At 49.6% G+C, this 22,440-nt stretch overlaps 1 long non-coding RNA gene across 8 annotated transcripts in view; it reads left to right on the forward strand.

Annotated features, from left to right (window-relative positions):
- The first annotated feature begins 13,462 nt into the window (after window positions 1–13,462).
- LOC147572713 (uncharacterized) overlaps window positions 13,463–22,440 on the forward strand; it is a 111,384-nt gene continuing 102,406 nt past the window's right edge. For 4 of the 8 annotated variants that reach the window (XR_015246315.1, XR_015246310.1, XR_015246320.1 and 1 more), the window contains exon 1: window positions 13,463–13,794. This is a non-coding gene — a long non-coding RNA (uncharacterized LOC147572713). Of the gene's footprint in view, window positions 13,795–13,943; window positions 14,149–22,440 lie in introns of those variants that run through there. The other 4 variants (XR_015246319.1, XR_015246313.1, XR_015246311.1 and 1 more) reach the window with 4 other exon arrangements.

Raw genomic sequence — 22,440 nt, forward strand, 5'->3', positions numbered from 1 at the left:
TTGTGCACCTGCCCCTGATGCCCAGCTTTGGCCTGCGTGCAAGTCAGCTGGCTGAGGCTTTTGTGGTCCTTCACTGTTCACGGTCTCACCGCTCCCATCCCGTTGCCAACAGGCAATGGTTCGCTTTGCCTTCCATCTCCATCCAGGCCCAGAGAGTCAGGTTGGCACTGATCCTGTTTTCACAGGTCAGAGGTTGTCGGGAAGCCTCAAGACCGACCCCCTTGGCCCAGGTTCCTCCCTCCAGCGTGGCTGGGATACGAACATGGAGGAAGTTGTGCCAGTTAAAATGGCTGTCAAACTGTTGGCTGGCAAGAGACGGACAGACACACACTCAGACAGGCGGGAAGACAGGCAGGCAGAGAAACCGTAGAATGAAGAGGCTTACACGCCCTACAAACTTGGCCAGCTTTTCTTTCTGCAGCACTGTACCTTTCTACCTCATTCTAGAAATATTACATTTCAACGTGGCGAGCTTGCAGCCCTCGAGCCCCAGGGAAGAAAGGAAAAAAAGGCTGTTCTGCATTTATTTTACGTGAAGGAGGAGCTGGGAGGTGGGAAAATGCAAGAAGGAAGGAAGGAAGCAAGGAGGGAAGGAAAGGAGGAAAGAAGGGTGAAAAGAAAAAGGTACGTAAAATAGATCACAACTTATACTCTCCTTGACACAGAGTAATGAAAGGATTTTATTAAGCAAATGAGGGGATTCCTTTAAGCAAACCGGCTGTTTGTAGTATCCGTATCCTAGCTAGCTAAGGGCATCTTTTTTGGGGGGGGGGGCTTTAATAAGTGACAACAGTCTTTCATACCTATAATCTCCACAGCATTGCACCTAGCAAGGGTGCTTGGAGGGCAGGCCCCTTTACTGAAATTTAGGGCATGCATCCTGTACAGGGTGGCCTCCTGGAATGACACGGAGGAATGGAATGGAATGGAATGGAATGGAATGGAATGGAATGGAATGGAATGGAATGGAACGGAATGGAACGGAATGACACGAGCCACCAGGGTCTTCAGATTTCTGGTTCTCAATATCATTGCTGTACCTTTCCTCACAGTGACGCCACCAAGGACATACATGAGCGGAACGAAGGGGGGGGACCAGGGTCACTGAGCTCCGGCTTCCACAAGAGCTCTCTCTCCGTGTAAATGTTCTGGCGTGATGCTAGAAGCGACGCTCGTGCGTAATAACTCCATTTATCAAATGGGGTTTGACTGACTCTAAGTCAGACGCTCTGCCAGGTACTTAATATGGATTCTCTCTGGTTTGTTTGGGTTCTACTTTATATTACCTTTTTAACAATGTAATGAGGTAGGTCCTTGTCATGGTTGATTTGACGCATCTGATTGGGCTAAGGGATGCCCCAATATTTGGTAAAACATGGTTCTGGATACGTCTGTGAGGGGGTCCCTGGAAGGGGCTAGCATTTGAATCCGGAGACTGAGTAAAGAGGAAAGCTCTCATCAGTGTGGCCAGGTATCGTCCAATCCACCAGAGACAATCCACTGAATGGAACAAAAGGGCAGAGGAAGGACACGAGGGCAAATTCTCTTGCTCTCTCTGCCTGAGCTGAGACATCTATCTTCTTCTGCCCTCGGACACTGGCCCTCCTACTTCTTGGGCTTTCAGACTAGACCAGGATGTACACCATCAGCCTCCTGATTCCCAGTCCTTGGACTAAATTCTACTACTGGCTTTCCTGGGTCTCCAGCCTGCAGGTGGCAGTTCATGGGACTTCTTGGTGTCCACAATGGTGTGATAATTCCTGTAATAAAGCTCCTCATTTCTATTTATCTGTAGCTATCTACCTGCCTATCTATCTAATCCTATTGGTTCTGTTTCTCCAAAGAATCTTCGTTTTACGACTGAAGAAACGACATAACATACAGATTAAGGCTGGCAAAGAAGGAAGGCCACATTCAGATTCAGGCAGCCTGGTTCCAGAGCCCAGGCTCAACACCACCAGACCAGTCTCTTTAGATTTTTTTTTTTTAATGTTTTATTTTATTTAGGGAGACACAGAATCTGAAACAGGCTCCAGGCTCTGAGCTGTCAGCACAGGGCCCGGTGTAAGGCTTGAACTCACAGACCGCAAGATCATGACCTGAGCTGAAGCCGGACGCTCAACCCACTGAGCCACCCAGGCGCCCCCGGCCTCTTGAGAGGGAAGACTCTTGAAAGGGAAGACGCAGGTACATAGAAAGTGCTAGAAGAGCTCCTAATATCTAATGGGTGCAATTGTGTAAAGGCTCTTTGTTTTATATGTTAAAAGCTTCCTGGGATGATGTAAGTCTTCACTGGGTCACAATTTAAAGGAGCCTGTCTGTGGTTTCATGTATTTATCCATCAGTCACTCATTGATTGCCCATTGTGTGTATATTGTGTGTATCCATTGTCTTAGGACCTGCAGGGTTTACAAAAGACCTAGGAACAAAGGGCAAGACATAGGGGAGTGAGTGAACAACAATGCAAGGTGATGAATGATTGCGTTTCAGGATCCCACGAACACTGTGTCACCACTGTGTCACGACACAGTGAGAATTTAGCAAGGAGAGAGAGCCCTTTTGGAGGGGGCGGGCCCTGAACAGGATGTCAATAGCCCCACGTAAAGGAGCAAAGCGGAAGGAACATTTGTTTGCTGCATATGGGCTCACTTTGCTGGTCCCCGGGGAGCCGATGTGGTCAAGCAGCTTCTTCTCCCCCGAGGTACTAGGAGAGCACAGGGCGCAGGACCCGACCTCTGCAGAGAGTGGGGAGGGCTTCCTGGAGGCGGTGACTGCGGGACAGAGGAGTTAACAGAGGGTGAAAGCAAGGGGAGGGCTGGGCAGGTAGGGGAGCTCATGCAAAGGCCGAGAAGGGTGGGCTTCAGTTGGTCAGGGCAGGTTGAGGGAGCACCTTTGATTGTGATAAAGACATTTTCATAGAGAAACGATTCACCTGAAAGGTACAGGGTCTCACCAGCTCTTTTCAGAGGGGGAACTAGACTGAAGCAGATCACAACTCCTCAGAGAGCTGTGACGTCATCCCAAACACCCCCATGTTCGTACCCGGGGGAAAAAACCAGAGCTGCCCCCAGCCGCTTCTCCACCGATGGCTCCCTAGGGGGAACAGGATGCCCAGACCCCAAGCTGCTGAGTGTGGGTTTGCAAACTCCTCCCCGGTGTAATCTGAGAGGGTCCCTCGTCCCTGAAGCATAGGGCAGGGAGAGAGGGAAGAAAAAGGCAGCCCCTCCGGTCGGGAGGTGGCAGTTGTAATCAGCAAGAGAGCTTATATGTGAGGCTTGTGTTGGGCGGCAAGATGGGTGGATCCCACACCCGCCCGCCAAAGTCTCTCTAGGAGCCTTGGCTGAGTTCAGTCACATACGCTGGGCAGGTGTCCTCAACAACACGTCACTCATTCCAGGCTGTGTCCTCGCAGCCGCCTCTGGGAACAGGACAGGCAAGTGGAACCCACGTTCCAAGGACAGGGGAGGGAGTGAGGGGCCCTCCAGTGCTGGGACGCTGCTCACAGGTCAGCCAGTGGTCACATCTTCTCAGTGACCTCCTCCAGCACCGCAGCCAAAAGACCGCACCAACCTAATGGCGAGGCGCCTTTGCCTTAGAAAAGAGCATCCTTCCTCCCCTGTGCCTCTCCCAGGGCTTCTGCATAAAGTTTGCATAAGAGAATTTGGCCCAAACGTACAGAGAACAGATTGGGGGTCGCTGGGGGCAGGGATGGGCTAGATGGGCGACAGGCATTAAGGAGGGCATTTGTTGGGATGAGCGCTGGGCGTCAGATGTGAGAAGTCACTGGGTTCTACTCCTGAAACCAATACCACACCGTATGCCTGTATGTATGTATGTATTTAAATAAGTAGGTAAAAATTTAAGAAAAAGAGAATTTGGCCCAATCTAGAAAGTGGCCTCTCTTTACCTACGCGGCAAGTTTTCAAATGAGGTCAGATTTAGACTGAAGAAAGCCGGACCACAGTCTCGTAGAATATTCGACACCTACTGATACTCTCGCGTTTGTAGCTTTCACACACATCTGGACGTGGGAGGGAGGGAAGACCCCTTACATGGAGGTGATTATTCTCCCCTACCGGAGCACAGGGCGGCAGGGGTGGAGGGAGAGGGGTTTCTGCCCCCACCTCTCCAGTTGGAAGCTGAGCACTGGTCCCACCACACACACTCCATCTTCTACTTGTTTTGTTCTAAGTCTCCTTCAGCGCAACAGCTTGACTGCAAGCTGGTTAAATATCTTTTTTGGAATTTGCTTGGGGCCCTACCCTTCATGTTCTCGGGGCCGTGGAGAAATGGGCCACCAGGTTCCAAAAGAGCACTCTACAGAGCTCTAAGACACAACCTGCTGGTAAGATGAAAACTCTTCATCCCAATGATAATTTCCTTTACTGGCGGGGTGGGCATGGGGGGTTGAGTGAAGCCCAGTGTGTCTGGTCTTGGAAACTCTCGGGTTTGTGGGAGACCCCGGAAGGTGTTTTCTGGATGAGGAAGTGCGCGACCAGCTGGGGAAAATGGCTGGCGAGGCTGTGGCCCAGCTGGCTTCAGACGGAAGCCTGGGGTCCCCAGCCCACGTTCATTTCCCATCTTACGATCCATCCTGGGTTGACCCGAAGAAGCAGCCACACGTGAAAATGGAGAATATTGTTGCCTGCCTTTGAAGGACCCCAAGAAGAAATCGCACTGCGATCTCCCATTAAAAAAGAAAAAAAGGAAAGAAAGAAGAATCTCCGTGATGGTTTTATCAGTTAAACTTCGCATTGGCTGTAACAGAAACCCTAAATTCACAATGGCTTCCACAACATAGGATTCGTTTTCCTTTTACTTCCGGGTCCGGAGGACAATGCCTTTCTCCCATGTGCCCTCAGGGAGCCAGGCCCCTTCCAGGTCACCATTTTTCCATCCTCCCTATGTGGCCCTGGCTGTCATGGCCCGAAGGCAATGCCTAGGACACCAGTCTTCCCAGTCAGGCTGGAAGAAAACTAAAAAAGAAGAGGCAAGGCATAAATGCCAACTGCCCTTTATGGAAACATCCGTCCTCGAAACCGTCTGCCCTCATCTCGTTGGTCAGAACTTGGCCTGAAGTCAACACTTGGCTATAAGGGAAACTGAGAAATATAGCCTTTATTTTGGGCACCATGTGCCCAGCTGAAAGTTAGAGGGTCTATCCCTCTCTGCCATAATGATGCAGGGAAATTTGACACGCATATTGATTCCTTGTTTCGCGTTACTATTGTCCAGGCCCGTTCTCAAAACACAGAAGCTTGAGAGGGGTCCCCTTATCTAACATTTCATTGTCCCCTGAGAGCATCAGATTTCTTCCCTTTGTGGTAAGAAAGGCAAGTCATGGGGAAAGGAGACCATCAGAAAAGTCCAGCCCAACCGGGGTCAGAGAAGTTGGCTCTGGAAGGAGCGGGGGAACACCACGGCCACGATCTGTGGCTTTGCCTTGCTGACAGGGACCGCTTCTGCTGATACCCTGCCCACCACCTTCCTCTACTTCCTGTGGCAACAGTAAACTCAATCTCAGCCAGCCTCTCTGGGCGCTTGCGGGATTTAGACAGCTGTTGCCTTATCTTAGAATGGACTGTGGTGGCACAGGGTGTGATTTGCCCAGGCTGGCACGCCAGCTGCCCGGCTAGTTTTAACTGGTCTTAGAGTAGCTCACATTTCGTTGTGAGCAAGGGCTGCTTTGCGCGCATCAGTCATTCCTCAATTTCATCAGCCTTCCAGAAGGATGGAACCTTAGAGTTTGGAAGTGTGACTGAGGTTGGCCAACACGGGACTATATACTGAGCCCACTGGGTAGCTTCTGGAAGGTCCTCAGACTCTCCCAGCTCCCTTTCTGGCCACAAGGTCTTTATATGTACTATTCCTTCTGCGTCTGGAATGTTCATCCCTCGCCTCTTGGCCAGATGACCCACTGAGCCTTCAGAAGAAGACTTCCCTGATGTCCGGGACTTGTGAGGTTATTTATTTAGACTTTAATTTCATGAGACCAGGCTTTGTCCCCCATGGTGTGCCCTGTACCTAGCACAGTGATGGGTGCATAGTACACACTCAATAAATTTAGCAGAGCTGTGAAGCACACCCCCACCCCCCGCACCCCCGCCAGCACATTTGCCTCTAACGCGAATACAACTGCACAGAATTTCACAGTATGTTGACCGTGAACCCTCTGCATCGGATTTGTCTGGTCAGGTCCTTTTAAGTGCAACTTTTTGGGATTTATCCCAGCCCTACTCAATCATTTTCTGGATAGGGCCCAAGAAGATACATGTGAACAAGCTTCCCGGGGAATTGCTAAGCACCAAAATGTTTGAGGAGCCCCACCGTAGGGTGTGTGAGGAGTCTGGGGAGACAGCACAGCAGAAGTGTTATAAAGACCCCCGGCACACAGGAATGCGCTTCTGGGGTAAGACCGTTGTATTCAAGAACAATCTCATGGGGCGCCTGGGTGGCGCAGTCGGTTAAGCGTCCGACTTCAGCCAGGTCACGATCTCGCGGTCCGTGAGTTCGAGCCCCGCGTCAGGCTCTGGGCTGATGGCTCGGAGCCTGGAGCCTGTTTCCGATTCTGTGTCTCCCTCTCTCTCTGCCCCTCCCCCGTTCATGCTCTGTCTCTCTCTGTCCCAAAAATAAATAAAAAACGTTGAAAAAAAAAATTAAAAAAAAAAAAAAAGAACAATCTCAGTAGGCTCAAATTTGGAGACGAGGCAGACAAGACAACTTTGCCCTTGGAAATGTGAAAACAGCCCAGATAATTGGGAGACAGCGGTTAATTGAGCTTCAGTAGTCCAGGTCAGGTGGAACTAAAACAAGGAGTGTTCACAATAGTACCTTTGCACAGAGGGCTTTACAAGGTACAGGGAGGCTTGATTGTCGGTGGTAACTTGCTATATTTAAAAAAAAATTTTTTTTTAACGTTTTATTTATTTTTGAGACAGGGAGAGACAGAGCATGAACGGGGGAGGGGCAGAGAGAGAGGGAGACACAGAATCGGAAGCAGGCTCCAGGCTCTGAGCCATCAGCCCAGAGCCCGACGCGGGGCTCGAACTCACGGACCGCGAGATTGTGACCTGAGCCGAAGTCGGATGCTTAACCGACCGAGCCACCCAGGCGCCCCGGTAACTTGCTATCTTGATCCCCTTCCCCCAGCCCCCCAGCCCCAGGTGTAGTCGGCGACTTCACTTCCTGGCTGGGCCTTTGGAATCCCGAGCTTGGGTCTGATTTCAAGCCTCCAAACTTAATACAGCACATATCCCCCTATTAAAGATCTCCAAACCCGCAAGCCGATACACTTAAATCCTTGTTTTCTTTCTAAAAAACCTGGAAGTTGAACATCAGCCACACTCGCTGAGATCTAAACATGCAATTCAACCAATGACGGGAAGGCCCTTCCAGCAAGAGTTCTACTGAGTAGGTTTCGTTGCTCTTTCTTGCCCGTTCGGCTGCTCTTTTGCTTCGCAGATTTCCTTTTCCTCTTTTAAATGTTCTTCTCCTCTCTCCACCCTTGACGGTAGGTTCATATCGTTTTTAAGGTTCGTAGATTCTTGGCCTTCCCAGGATTTGTTTCCTTTCTCTCATTGCTCCAGGACCCATGTCCTTTATAAAATATTTACCCCAGGTCTTGGATGATCACTGTCATTTCTCTTAAGAAAATTAATCATTATAGGGCGGCTAGTTGGCTCAGTTGGTTAAGTGACCGACTTCAGCTCAGGTCATGATCTCCTGGTTCATGAGTTTGAGCCCTGCATCAGGCTCTGTGCTGACAGCTCAGAGCCTGGAGCCTGCCTTGGATTCTGTATCTCCCTCTCTTCCTGCCCCTCCTCCACTCGTGGTCTGTCTCTCTCTGTCTCTCAAAAATGAGTAAACGTTAAAAAATTCTAATCAATCAATCAATCATTATATTGTCTCACCAAATACCCAAATCCTACATATGCGTTTTATTAGATTTTTAAAATCTCTTTTTAAAGGAATCTCTACACCCAACATGGGACTTGAACTCACAATCCTGAGATCAAGCGTTGCATGCTTTACCAACTGAGCCAGCCAGGTGCCCCCAAATCCTATATAGCAATAGCTCCAATACCAAGAAATAAAGCAAACCTATGAAAACCCAGCACAACTTGATATATGAGTTGAGATCATCAATAAAGATAAAAAGTTTAAACCATAAAACATATGACAAAAATTACTGTCCCAAAGAGGACCCCCAGTGTAGGAGCTGGAGGGCAGCCAGGGAGAAGTCGCTATGCTTGCATTATAAGCTCTTGAAAGCAGGGACGCAGTCTTACCTCGATTTCTCTACCGTTCCCAGCCAGTGCCTGGCTCACAGAGGTTTCAAGAAATACTTATCGAATAACTGATTGGAGGAAGGAAAGGTCTCCAGTGTTCAGCAGGGACTTGCTAGTTAATGTCTGAGCCATTAGTACAGAGCCCGACACAGGGGCTCAAACCCCTGAACCGTGAGATCATGACCTGAGCCGAAGTCGGACACCCAACCAACTGAACCCCCGGGCACACCCCAATGACATCTGTTTTACTGTCTTCATGGGAGGTAGAGATAATAAAGGTGAAGGGCTTAGAACAGAATAGAAATTCAGTAAGTGGTAACTTGCTCCCCTTGAACGTAAGCACCACGGGGGACTGCATTTCTGTCCGCTTTGCCACTGCTGGCTCCTAGTGCCTGAAACAAAAGAAGCACTTAGTAACATTTGTTGAATAAAGGATGCATTTATTTACCTACCAAGCCACTGACTGGAAAGGCATCCTTGTCTTCTGGGCGTTTTTTGTCTTTTGTTTTTGTTTTTGTTTGACACAGAGAGAGCAGGAGCAGAGAAGGGGCAGAGGCAGAGGTAGAGAACCCCAAGAAGGCTCCGTGCTCAGTGTGGATCCCAAGTGGGGCTCCATCCCACCACCCTGGGATCATGACCCGAGCAGAAACCAAGAGTCAGACGCTCAACCGACTGAGCCACCGAGGCGCCCCCATCCTCGTCTTTTGACATACGAAAATGGTGGGGTGCTTCGTGTTTCTAGCAGCATCTGGCTTTAGGATTTTGTGACAGACGCTAGGGACACTTGTATTCTTGCTATACAACGCAGGGGACTGCAGGTAGATACCGTGTCCAACATGTAAATTCTCAGGCCCCACCACAGACCTGCAGGACGAGTTCTGGAGTGGGAGCCAGTAACCAGCGTGAACGAACCCTTCACGGATTGTGACACCCGCCGGAGCCCGAGGCCCGGAATCGCTGGGGTGTGCACGGCCCTCCTGGGCTGTGACCACCGATGAGCCGGCCACCTGATGCCTAAGAACAGTTGACTTGCTAGAAAGCCTCGCCCACTGGCGATTTTCGGGTACGACGCTAGTCCTCGGGTGGAGGACTTTCAGGAACCAAACTGAGCGGCAGGTCGTGAGTTCACGTGCTTATTCAGCTCCCTGACCTCACCCGGGGGACGTACTGCCCACACTGCTGTTTCCATCACGACGCCCGATACAGATGCGTGTTTGGGCACCCCCCCCAAATTCATACGTTGAGGCCCTACCCGCCCCCCCCCCCCCCCACCAGTGTGGTGGCATTAGCAGGTGGAGTCTTTGGGGATGATTAGGGTTAGAGGAGGTCGTCAGGGTGAAGACACCTGCTCCCGTCCAGCCACGTGGAGACACAAGAGTGTAAGCCGCCAAGAGCCCCTCCCCAGTTCCCCACCACACTGGCGCCCTCCTCTCGGACGTCCCGCCTCCAGGACGGGGAGCAGCTAAGTGGCTCTTGTGTCAGCCACCCGGTCCACGGGACTTTGTGATAGCAGCCCGAGCTGATTAGAACTGCATCCTCCCAGCCGGCCGTGGCAGAGCGGACCAGGGTGGCATGGACCCAGGGAAGCTCGGTCTGCAGGCCAGCCCTCAGCCCTCAGCTCTTGTGTTCACAAGGATGCAAGCCGAGCCACTGTCAGAGACCCAAAAATAAAGTGGCTCAAAAAAGGAGCAGTGTTTCTTTCTCCTGTAGGAGCCTGGAGACGAACGGTCCAGGCTGGCAAGGTGGTTCTGCTGTTTGGCGTTATCTAGGGACCCCCCCTCCCCCCGCCATTCCTCCTTTGTGTCATCCTGGCATTCTCTGGACTGTTGTCCTTCTTTGCCCGACTACGGCTGAGTCGACACCATGTCCGCACTCCGTCTTGCCGCAAGGAGAAAATCCAGGACAGGTGGTTTGACTTTAAGAAGACGATGCCAGATTTATATATCTCACTTCCATTTATACCCGGCTCCCCACACTGTCATACCCAGCTGCGAGGCGGGCTGGGAACGGCAGCCGACAAGTGCACCATGGGCTCACACACGGCACAGAGGGCTGGAGGAGGAGAAGGAGGAGGAGGAGGGGGAGAAGGAGGAGGAAGGAGAAGGAGGAGGAGGGTGAAGGAGGGGGAGGAGGAGGGAGAGGGAGGAGGAAGGAGGAGGTAGGAGAGGAAGAGGAAGAGAAGGAAGAAGAAGGAGAAGGAGGGCGAGGAGGAAGGAGGAGGAGGAGGAAGGAGGGGGAGGAGGAAGGAGAAGGAGGAAGGAGGAGGCAGGAGGAGGAAGAGGAAGAGGAGGGAGGAGAAGGAGGAGGAAGGAGAAGGAGGAGGAGGGAGGAGGAGGAAGGAGAAGGAGGAGGAGGAAGGAGAGGGAGGAGGAGGGAGAAGGAGGAGGAAGGGACACAGCAGCCTCTGCCCCAGTCCTCAACAGCTTTCAGTTCCACTCCCTCCGGGGCCAGCTGCCCCATGCAGCCCCAGCCCTGGATTCCCAGGAGAGTTCTGTATCTTTAGATGAAAACCCCCTTCTCTTGAACTAGCTCGGGTGAGAAACCATTCTTTGTTACCAAAGGCTCCGGATTAGAACAGCGTACCTTAAATTCCCTGGCGAAGTACGTTGGAGGTAAGCGTAATGTGACCAGGGGTGGGCTCGGAGCAAGCACTGAACCCAGGCGCGGCCGCGCAGTTGTGACCACACCAACGGCCGTCCGGCGAGATGAGCTGGAACTGGCCCCGAGTGGGAGTCCTGAGCCATCCGGCTCGGCCTTTGCTGCCTCCGTGCAGAGCCCCGAGCCCTGGCATGGCCGTGAAGTGTACTCACTGGGCTTTGGCAGCTTTCCGTGTCTTTCTGCATCTTTGCCCGTGGGATCTGGGCCGTCAGAATTCCTCATCCCGTGCGCGTTCCCCTCAGCTGTGCCGTGCACTTGACCGCGGGCTCCTTACGTGCAAACCTCCAGCGAGGGGGGACTTTTAGGCCCATTTGGCTGTTAGCTTGGTTTATTAGGGGCTTTTACACCTGAGCAGGGTCCTGGCGCGCACAGCAGCATCTCTATCGTCATTTCAGGGTAGCCATCTGGGGAGAGAATTGCTTCCCCCCCTTCCTTTAGTTTTTCTCCCTCATTTAGAATGGCTCATGGGTCTGCCACTAAGGGCTTTCACTTCCTGGAAGAATATGCGGAACTTTTGGGTCTCTCCTCTCTCAACCTTGTTTCCTTCTTCTCCTGCCTTTAAGGGGACCGTTGGCCCCGCAGTGCACCTGCCTGGATCAAATAAAGCACCAGGAATGTATAAGGGTGTGTCCAGGGTGAGGGGAATCAGGAGAACCCTTAATGAGATTTCACACATTCCAAGTTGAATACTAAGTCAGTCTCAGACTCAACCGGCTCAACACCTGTCTTTCGTCGTAACTACCCTGGTTTTCCTGGCTCTGCCTTGGGGTCATTTGTCCTTCCACCCTTCCACGAGATGCAAGGGGAGGGGGGCATTACAGTCTGCGACCTTCTGTTCATGGCAGGCTTTATGAAAGGAATGGAGAGGGGAGGGGTGGGGGTAGGCTCAGCAGTAGACGAAGGGACAACATGCGCCAGGCACTGCCAGAAGCTTTTAGTCCTCGAAGACCCTGGACAGGAATTAATATTTCAACCCATGAGAAAAATCGAGGCTTCAAAAGATCATTTGCCCAGATCACTGCTAACTGACAAACGGTGGAGGCAGAATCTGAAGAAGGTTTGTCTGTTTAAAAAAAAAAAAAAAAATTTTTTTTTTTTTTACTTTTATTTATTTTTGAGAGACAGAGTATGAGCGGGGGTGGAGCAGAGAGAGAGAGAGAGAGAGAGAAACACAGACTCGGAAGCAGGCTCCAGGCTCTGGGCTGTCAGCACGAGCCTGACGTGGGGCTCAAACCCACGAGCCGTGAGATCAGGACCCGAGCCGAAGTCGGACGCTCAACCGACTGAGCCACCCGGGTGCCCCAAGATTTGTCTGATATTTAAATCCTGTGCTCCAAACTGGCTTCACCACATTTACGCCGAGGCTTCCGTTAATAGTTGTATGTTGGCAACGAGGAAAGGAGTGAGGCCCATTTTAATTGCACACTTTATTGGTGGACAGAGGGTGGGGGAGAATGGGAACCACGGAGAATGAACTTGGCCATTGATCTCGAGGAGCTATGTTCTGCCACAGCCTTATTTTTTTTTTATTTTTTATTTTTTTATTTTTTTTTTCAACTTTTTTTAAATTTATTTTTGGGACAGAGAGAGACAGAGCATGAACGGGGGAGGGGCAGAGAGAGAGGGAGACACAGAATCGGAAGCAGGCTCCAGGCTCTGAGCCATCAGCCGAGAGCCCGACGCGGGGCTCGAACTCACGGACCGCGAGATCGTGACCTGGCTGAAGTCTGACGCCTAACCGACTGCGCCACCCAGGCGCCCCTGCCACAGCCTTATTATTTGACTCTGGGAGAATCCACTCTCTCTCCTGTGACTTAGTTTTACTGCCAGATTAAAAAAAACATATATATATATTCCTAGTGTTTGAAGGGCTCAGTCAACATCTAGGTGAATGACCATATAAAAACTCTAGCAGGTAGGAACACATATGAATATAAATGATACATTTTAAATACCCCATTTGAAAGCATTCCATACAGAGCGATTAAAAAAAATTTTTTTTAATGCTTATTTATTTCTGAGAGAGAGAGAGGGAGACGGAGCATGAGTGGGGGGAGGAGCAGAGAGAGAGAGACAAGATCCGAAGCAGGTTCCAGGCTCTGAGCTGTCAGCACACAGCCGGATGCGGGGCTCGAACTCGTGAACTGCGAGATCATGGCCAGAGCCGAAGTCGGACGCTTAACCGACTGCGCCACCCAGGCGCCCCCGTGCAGAGCGATTTTAATTTCGTGTTGCTATTGCACTAGACTTAAGTTTCTTAAAGGTAGGTCCCTCGTCTTTGTCAAGGAATCCTCAGATGCTAGAACTGAAAGGGACTTTAGACATCGTAAAATAATCTGTTTCCTAGACAGGGCCTAGCGCCGTGTCTCGTATTCAGCAGGAGATTATTCAATAGCAGTTGAGCAAATGGCGAATGTCTTTATGTGCTTTGTAATCTGACCTCACCTCCGCCCCGGTGCACAAGGACACAAGAACACCCTGAACCTCTGAGCACATTTTATGCAATCATTAATTGCTCCACGTGGAGTTTCACCGTTTTATGAGCTTTTTCCTCCTGAAATGACCTTCACGACAGCTTAGGTGTAGTTTACGAGAGGGATCCAACGTCCCCCAAGCAGCCTGAGGAATTCAGCCCCGATTCAGCCTCTCTCGGACTGCCTGAGGCCCGCCGCGATCACCAAAGCAGCACCTGGTTAACGTCGTGAACCTGGCTCTGCTTACTTCATCAGCCTGAGCTTCTCTGGCGGTGCCGGGGGCCAGATCGGTGACCCCACCGCCGCCCCGGCTCGGTGGGTGGGCAACCCCGTGCAGTCACCGAGGTCAGCCGTGGCCCCCCTTGAGATTCTTAGTAAGTTTCAGAGGAGCCGCTCTGCACCTTCGGTTTGCAGCGGTCTCTGTAATGATGTAACTGCCCTGCTTGGCTCCCTGGGTGCGCCCCTGCGGTTTCTCTCCCCCACAGAGGGCTCCCCGCTCCCCTGCTCAAAGGCAGGCTTACCCCCTGCCCCACCTCGGGAGGAATCTGAAATCTACCTGGCCTTTAGAACAAACTTGTAAATGCACTATTCAAAATAGTCTGCTTTCTTCATGCACGTTGCGAAAGTACTGAAATGGAATGAACCCGGGTTAATCATTGACCGGGGCCAGCCACTAGGCTGTGGGTTCACATACTTATTTCTTTTGACCATCACCTCAGACCCACGAGGTAAGGGCTGCTATTCTGATTTTACACACGGGAGTCTTGAGGCTCAGGGCGTTTGGCGAGTGGCAGGGCCCAGGCACTGAATTCTTTGGTTGGTTTGACTGCAAAGCTCATTCTGATTTCCTTGCTTTTGCTCATCTGAGGCCTGGAAAACCGCCCTCGAGCTCATAGCTTTGCCTCCAAACTCTCCATGACCTTTCCCACGGCTTTCACTCCTTCCTTCTTGCACGGGACCTTTCGCAGTTGTTTGGCTAACAATTCGGTCGCGTTACTCTCCCATATCAGGCTTTGAGCTGTAGAGCAACTTTCCCAGGACCGCGCGTGAAATCAGAACTGAAGTAACATCATTGCCTCACTGATGGGGATGGGGGTGGGGTGGGGGGCAGAAAGCAAACGCTGGGACCTGGGTCCAAGCCAACACTTGTGGCATTTGTCTTACCCAGTGGCACGTCCAGCTGCGTCATAGAAGGTGGCGGCCACGTACTCGTCTTTCTTCACAAACCTCTGTCCAGACCCTGCTGTGTGCCAGGTACCGTACGAGGCCTTGCAAAGGCCATGATGAAAAAGGCATAGCTCCTGCTTTCCAGAAGGCCACAGACTGGCAGAAAGGCTCTGACTCTTAACCTCAACGTTTTGCTAGCCATAGTTCTGAAGCTGAGGACTCAATCAGGACTCAGAGCAAATTAGGAAATGGAGGTGATGTTATTTCTGAAGCTCATTGGAATTCCTGCTTGCCCGAACCTTGTTATCGATTAGGGTCCTTGGTTGGGTGTCATCACCGGCATCCTTGGATTCGTAGCTGACCCTGGCCAATTTTGCATGACCCTCTACCTTAGCAGATAGAAGTACCATTTTTCAAGATTGACATGAAAAAAACCCCAAAAAACCCAAACAAGTTCCGCCCTGGGTCCCCACCCCCTACCTGGCCGCAGCGCTTTATAAAATCGCTGATTGTTTTAACACCCTCGAGAAGCCAGCAGGGCAAGAAGGCCAGAATTATGCCCAGCAAACACAGGAATGGAGCACAGCTCTCTGGGAGTGTTTCCATGGTAACAGTGATAACAGCTTATATTTATAGACCTTCTATCTCCAAGGAGCTCAAAGCACTTCAGACGCATTATCTTCTGCAGAAGAGAGAGAGAGAAGGACAGAGGGACGGAGAGAGGGAGGAAGGGAGAACGAGAGGAAGAAGGAGGAGGAGAAGGAAGGGAGAGAGGGAGGGAGAGCATGAGCAGGAGACGGCAGAGGCGGGACAGAAGGACCGGGCGTGCTATTATACGCATCTCACAGATGGCACAGAATGGGGGCCTCAGTGACCCAAGGTGGCATGGTGAACCAGCGGCAGATGGTGGACTGGATGGACTGGAGGGACGCCTGGAGCCCTCACTGCTGGCCTCGGGCAGATGTTAGGGCTGAGCTGCCGAGTCCTAGCATCTAGCTCTGCTCAGTGTCATCTGGGTGATCAGATAACTCCAGGGACGTCAGAGGCAGTTTGGCTCAACTATTGTTGACATGAAACACAGGGGCGATTCTTCTATGGAGATTTGAAGATAATGTTCAGGGCCCTCATAGCCACATAGTCACCAGACAATCCCAGACGGTATTCCCAGGAACGAGAGGCTTCGATGTTCTGATAACCTCAGACAAAAAGGACGGCACACACATATAGAGGGTCTACACCCATTGATGGAAGTGGTTCTTTAAACCCATTTCACAGCGCCCCTAGGACCGTCGGAGGGAAAGCATCTCGAAGCATCCGCCCTGAGACACACACCTGTTCCATTGGACGTGAAAGGTGGGGTAGATTTATTTGAAGGCTACAGCCTGGGAACTTGAAAATGAGTTCTGTGAATCCCCGATCTGCCATTTTTTTTTTCTCTTTTTGGTGTTGTTTACAGAACACTTTGTATGGGTAAAGCCACAGCCTCTGTAGAGGCGTAAACCCTGAGGTGGGTCGCAGCGATCTCGAACTCCTTCATCCGGGAGTCATTTCCGTCCTCATTCCTTTTTAGTCGGAGTTTACCAACCCTGGTCCCGGTGTCTCACCCTCCTAGACCTTCTGTCCCTCTGCCCCCCTGCCCGCCAACCTCTTCACTCCCCATTTGGTCTTTAGAAAATAGGATCTATCTTCTCTTTTGCAAAGACCTGTGATCTGCAGAAGATTCAGCCAACGCTTGGCAGCCCTGAGAGGTAAGGTCTATCCCCTGTGGGTCCTCAGGGTCCTTCCCGAACAATCATGCTGGTTCCTACATCGCTTCTTGTCCACCTTCACGGGCTTCAGGGGCCCCCCCTGGGTTAAGGGGTTGTAGTTTGGTAACTCGAGTGGTTGAGCCTCAGGAAGGTTTAAAATGTTTGATTTACAGGGGTGTCCGGGTGGCCCTTCTGGCCCCTAGCTTTGTGCCATAGGCACTCGGTATTTGTAAATGAGTGACATTTGTGTGGCTCCACCTTCCTTTCCTCCCTCTGTCCTCACACCTTTTTCTTGGCTCCCTATTCGTCTTCCTTGAGGGTCCTGCGCGTCCTGGCCCCTCTGGCTGGTTGCCACGTAGCATTTCCCCGTCCCAACCCTTAACCACACAGCAGGGCGTTTGCTTATGCTCACATGAGTTCCTGGATGTCTTCTGTCTAGGTGTCTGTTGTATGTAGAAAACAGTATTTTGAAGGTTTACGCTTTGGGTTAAAAATTAATATTCTACTTATTAAAGTTAAAATTAGAAAAATATAGTTTATTTTAGTTCAGCTTACAGATGTAATTATTTTATTTCTTAGTCTAACAGAGCTTAGCAATCGTTCCTAAAGGGCCTACGAATAAAGTGCGGTAATTACCTCCTAACACATGAGCCGTAATTCCAAATTTTATGTACACATTCATATACGCATGTACATATATACAGCACACACACGTATATATGCATATCTATTTGAATTATCAGACAAAGCTTTCTGGAGTACTTTCATACTTACATACATTTGAGCCCTTAAATTTATAAATACAAGGTTGCAGAGTTGTCTTATATGTTCCAATAAATTTAGTAAGAATTCAACTAAAAATCGTAACACTCCGCATTCGTTACTCAATTGTATTTTAAAGTGGCATTATGAGGCGACCATTCTAATTTGCCCAATTCTCTTAAAAATTACAAATACACAAAACAGTAAGTATATACGATTTTCTCTTTAACATGGGCTATAAAATACTATGGTTTGGCTCTCTCACGTCTTTCCAGGCTTCATTCTCACTCTTTCTGGTGTTAAGAAACACATACCTGGGGCACCTGGTTGGTCACCCGGGTCTGCCTCTGGATGTTGGTTTGGGTTCGTGAGTTCGAACCCCGCACTGGGCTCTGCACTTGACAGTGTGGAGCCTGCTTGGGATTCTCTCTCTCCCTCTCTCTCTGCCCCTCCCATAAATATTAAAAAAAAAAAGAAGAAGAAGGAGGAGAAAGAAACACATATTCTATCTAAAGGAAGACATTTGCCACACAGCTTACGAGCAGAGTTTTGGCCAGGACGTTGGTTTGCTCACTGTTGAAGGGACTTTTTGAACGGGTAGGAGTTGGAGACTTTCACACTAAAAAGGTGGCTCTCCCAGGTCCCCCGGCACTTTGTCTAATTCTTTGTGCCCTCAAGGAGGTCTGAAGCCCCTGTTCTTGTTGACTGGGTTTTGCCTTTCCTCGGAGCCTTAAAACTGGGAAATATATTTACAAGTAACGCAAACTTGATGGGATGTTAAGGTTTGTACACTTTATCTTCTTGCTGGTAACAAATCCTGAACACTAGATAGCTAAATACGGAAGAACTTAATACGAAAAATAAATAGACAGATTTGATCTCGATGGGGTTCTCAGTTCCTTCACAGTCTCTGCGTCGTACCACCCTTAAGGTTATTCGTTTGATATCCTGTTGAACTTCGTTTGCCTTGTCCCAACTCTCGAGGTCATTTGCCCCCCCCCCCCCCCCCCCCCCGCTCCTTGCGTCCTCCATTAGGCAGTGAGCTCTCTCAGGGTAGGACAAGCCGTGAGCCCAGAAGTCAGCACATTGGTCGGCACAGAGCAGACAAACGTTGTCATCTGACCCTCCGGCTACAGGCCGGCAGGGAGACACCTGTAGCCGAACCCAGGGGTGGTTATGGCTCATTGCACGGAGACAGACGGTACGCTGCGGGCAAGGAGGTGTTAGAGAGGACTTAGGAGGGGCTTGGGCTGGCTCGTGTTGGGGTGATTTGGGGTGGGGCTTCGGGAAGCCGACTTTGCTATGAATCGGATGCTGCCAGAGAGCAGAGATCACCGTGATGGGGAGGTTGGCGGGAGGAAGGCGAGAGACGCGATCGGGACAGAAACGGCAGTCATTCCTGCTAGTCAGGAAGGGGATGTTGGCTCGTTTGGGGGTTTCGACAATGCCCGCGTTCTTGTCTGTTCAGACACATCACGGAGCCCTCTTGTCTGGAACTCGCTTCATCGCCGTCACGGGGTGGCCTGTTCCGCTCTCGGGTGAAATTGTTTCTGTTCCACGGAAACACCAAGACCTGGCCACGAGTGCCGGGCCAGATGGCAGTGGCAGCAAGGGGTAGCCGTGGTAGGAGGCTGGCTCCCGTGTGGACTCTAGGACAACCCTAGGTGGATCCCATCCTCCTGCTCCACCCTCGATGGGCCTCGGGCGTAGCTTATCCGGGGGGCCTTGGTTCCTGGTTCCTCTTCCTCCTCCTCTCACCGTCTCTGTCGGTAACTGGTACCTTTCAGTGTAGCAACACTGTCCTTGGAGTCTGGAGAGCAAATCAGAGGTGCTCAGGGGCCCAAGGCCGGCTGGCCAGCGGGCGTTCCCTCCCCTCGTGCGGGCGCTCGCCCGTCCTCCTCCAGCCCAGACCTTCCACCCTGGCTGTTGGAGTCAGTCAAGCTGGCGCGGACCAGGCTCTCAGCCCCCTGCGGCTTACTTGCCAAAAATATTTCTGCAACTGGAATGCAATTTGGAAAATGTCTTACAAACAGAGTATCTTGGAGAATATTTTAACTTCCCTGATCAAGGTATGATGCACTACTCTTCCGGATAATATAGCTCTCCCAGTGCTTAGAGATGGAGATCCTGGTTCACCCCGGTCCCTGACATCACCCCGGTCCCTTCAGTTGGACACCTTTCAAACGGAATTTGACGGGATCCCAAACATAACACGCTTAGAGTGCAGAGAAATGCTTAAGAGCCTGGCTCAGAGAACTTTGACTAGGGGGGGAAGAAAAGTCCAGAGACGAGTCTGTCCCACTATCCTACTCTCACTAGCCATGCAGAATCACTTTGATAAAGGCAACTTTTGGAGAACTACTCAAACATTTAGAAGATAAGAGTATACATATTTATATGCATATAAATATATATATATATATATACGGCTCACATACCCACACGTATACAACATATATAATATATAACATATATATCATATATAACACATATATCGTATAGATCATGTATATATGATACACACACATCATACGATATATATACATCTTCTTCCTCATTTGACTGATGCTGTGATTGTGTTAGCGATAACGATGACCTTCCTTTGCAAATGCTTATTACACCGACAGAATGAAGAAGGCCTTGATTACTCCTTGGTTTTTAAATTAAATTGCAGGGTATCTTTAATCAATCAACCCTACCAATGAACCAACAAGCGCCTTTCCTGAGAGGAACTGTCAAATGAACAAGTAAATGGCTGGAAGTGGAAAATAGGCAAAATGTAGCGGTTTATTTATTGTTGATGGACACTGACCTCTTTATAGACTTCAGTTTTAGCTTTTATGAATATGTCAAGGGCAAAGTACAGAATCCAAGTATGCAATAAGATCCTTGTGTAATGGGGCAGTCACTGTTCTGAGAGCTGAGAGACCTGAATTCTAGTATCATCTTAGTTGTTAAACGTTGACCTTAAGCAAACGCGCAAACAAAAATGTCTGGATCTCGGTTTTTGTAAGATCAGAGGAATTACACTAACAGGTTTAGTAGGTTGCTTACATATTAAATATTCCAGATTTTACAGGGATAAATGCATTTAGTCAATTATTTAATACAGGAAGCTCACAAGAAATAACAGCTCTTATCATTAGTGCATGCTGCCACCAGGTGAGGGTAATGTTTTGCCCATAAGATCGTGTGCTCCAAATTGTAGGCTTTTGCCATACCTGTGTTGTATCTGGGCATGCCGTATCTATATCATATCTGAAACATATGTAATACTCTCACCTTTTGCCTCCTTTAAAACAAATATTTGTTTAAACATTAAGCTTAGCCATTATCACGTACTTGCTGGCCCGCGTCTCGGTCTGCTCATGATCTGATTTTATCTATCGCCTATAAATGCTTCTTGGCCTGGAAGCTTGGGCTGGGCTCCTGGTAGGAATAATATAGTACATATCTGGGCCACTAAGATCCTGAAAAAAAAAAAAAAAAAAAAAACACTTTGTCCAACCAGAAAAAAGTCATTTCCTATTTCTCCTCAGGACGGGGGGAAAACAAAAATGCCTGGATCTCAGTTTTTGTAAAATTAGGGGAATTACACTAACAGGTTTAGTAGGTTGCTTACATCTTAAATATTCCAGATTTTACAGGGATACATGCATTTAGTCAATTATTTAATACAGGAAGCTCACAAGAAATAATAACTCTTATCATTAGTGCATGCTGCTACCAGGTGAGGGTAATGTTTTGCCCATAAGATTGCCCATAAGATTTATGCTTTTCATAAAGATCCTAGATATTAACAGCTTAATTATATGCCAACTGAAAATGTAAACATTATAGCAAGCATTTTTGATAAAGAAATTTTAGGTCGCTTTCTTGGTGAGCATCTTTTACTTTAAAAACCTGCATAGGAAGTGAACTATTTTAACAATAGCCTACCTAAAAAGACTTGTTTATTTTTATTATTGGGTACCGTATGTTAAATAAAACAAAAACACAAATTCACAGGGTTTTTCAAACTCTTTTATACTAAGAGTTTCGGGAAAGAAGGCCCTTCTCATGAGCTTGGTTTCGGTGCCCAAAGCTTAGTCCCGTGACCTTCAGTAGCAAGATCATACCCACAACATGTGGCAGCTGGAGACAAAGAAGGAAGGACATTAGGAAACATTCGGAGGACAGAGTGTCTGGCATTAAAACCTCCCATTAGCACCAGAGCCTGCCTTAGGCACACAGATCTAATTGACTTTGGCAGTGCGTCTACCTTGTCATGCCAATAAAGTTAACCGAGGTTGAAAATGGATTGATAACACAACCCAGTTCTGTCTGTGTCTCCTTTCCCTTGGTCTGCGATTTGGCTTAGCTGAATGTGGCAGAACCCCCTCTTTCCGTCCCCGTGTTCTTCCTCCTCTCTGGGTCAGGACCTGGGTAGCCCCTTCCTGTGGGAGAGGCAGGCTGCCTCAGGAAATCGTCTTTCCTGGCCTCCTCCTACATCTACAGGCACTTGATGTCTGTTTAAGGAAAATTAAGCTGCTATGTACTCTGCGAAGTGTATTCAGTGGTGTTCTGTCTACAGACGTATGTGTGCCTAGTTAATCCATTTAGGCAGAAAAAAAAAATAACATGACTCTCGCTAAAATAGTCTCAGCAGCATGAGAAATGCTTTAGCACCTGCTCCACAGCTCACGGGGCATCCTTCTGACCTTGCAGAAGCTTGGATGCATCCTTCTGACCTTGCAGAAGCTTCTGGACCTTGCAGAAGAGGTGTGCCCCTGGGAACTGTGGATGGAAAAGAGACTGGAGGGGCGAGAGTGCCTGCGAGGTCTCAATCTGAAAGGACAGGAAGGGGAAGGAAGGAGCTACTTAGAAACTACAGGCTGTTAGATCTGCAGAGCTCTCTGGTGCTTTCTAGTAGAACCTCCTCATATTGTAGGCAAAGAGGCACAGTCCCCAAAGGGTAGTCGTCTGCCCAAAGACACGTGGCTGATTCAGTGACGAAGCCAACTTGGAATCCCGGGTTTCCTGACTCCTAGTCTGGTAGTGTTTTCCTTACACCACACTGTCTGTTTTACTTGTGAAAACTACTGGCGCTTCTGGGAGACGACGGACTCTCATCGCAACCTCACCACTGATGTTGGACATGACTTTGGGTGAGTCACTCTCTCGGAGCCTGTTTCGCTCTTTCTTTCAGCTGGGACAGCGCCGGGCCAAGGTGACGCACAGCCACAGCTCAAGCATTCTGGAGATAGGTGCACTCTAGATGTTTTTATTCTGTGTGTTTCAAGGATTGTTCTGAGCGGTCGATTGTACCCACACGTGTCTGCTCTCTTTGTTTTTCTCTACCTG

This window comes from Puma concolor, chromosome E4 (assembly GCF_028749965.1).
Source record: "Puma concolor isolate L17-30 chromosome E4, mPumCon1.1.hap2, whole genome shotgun sequence".
NCBI lineage: Eukaryota > Metazoa > Chordata > Mammalia > Carnivora > Felidae > Puma > Puma concolor.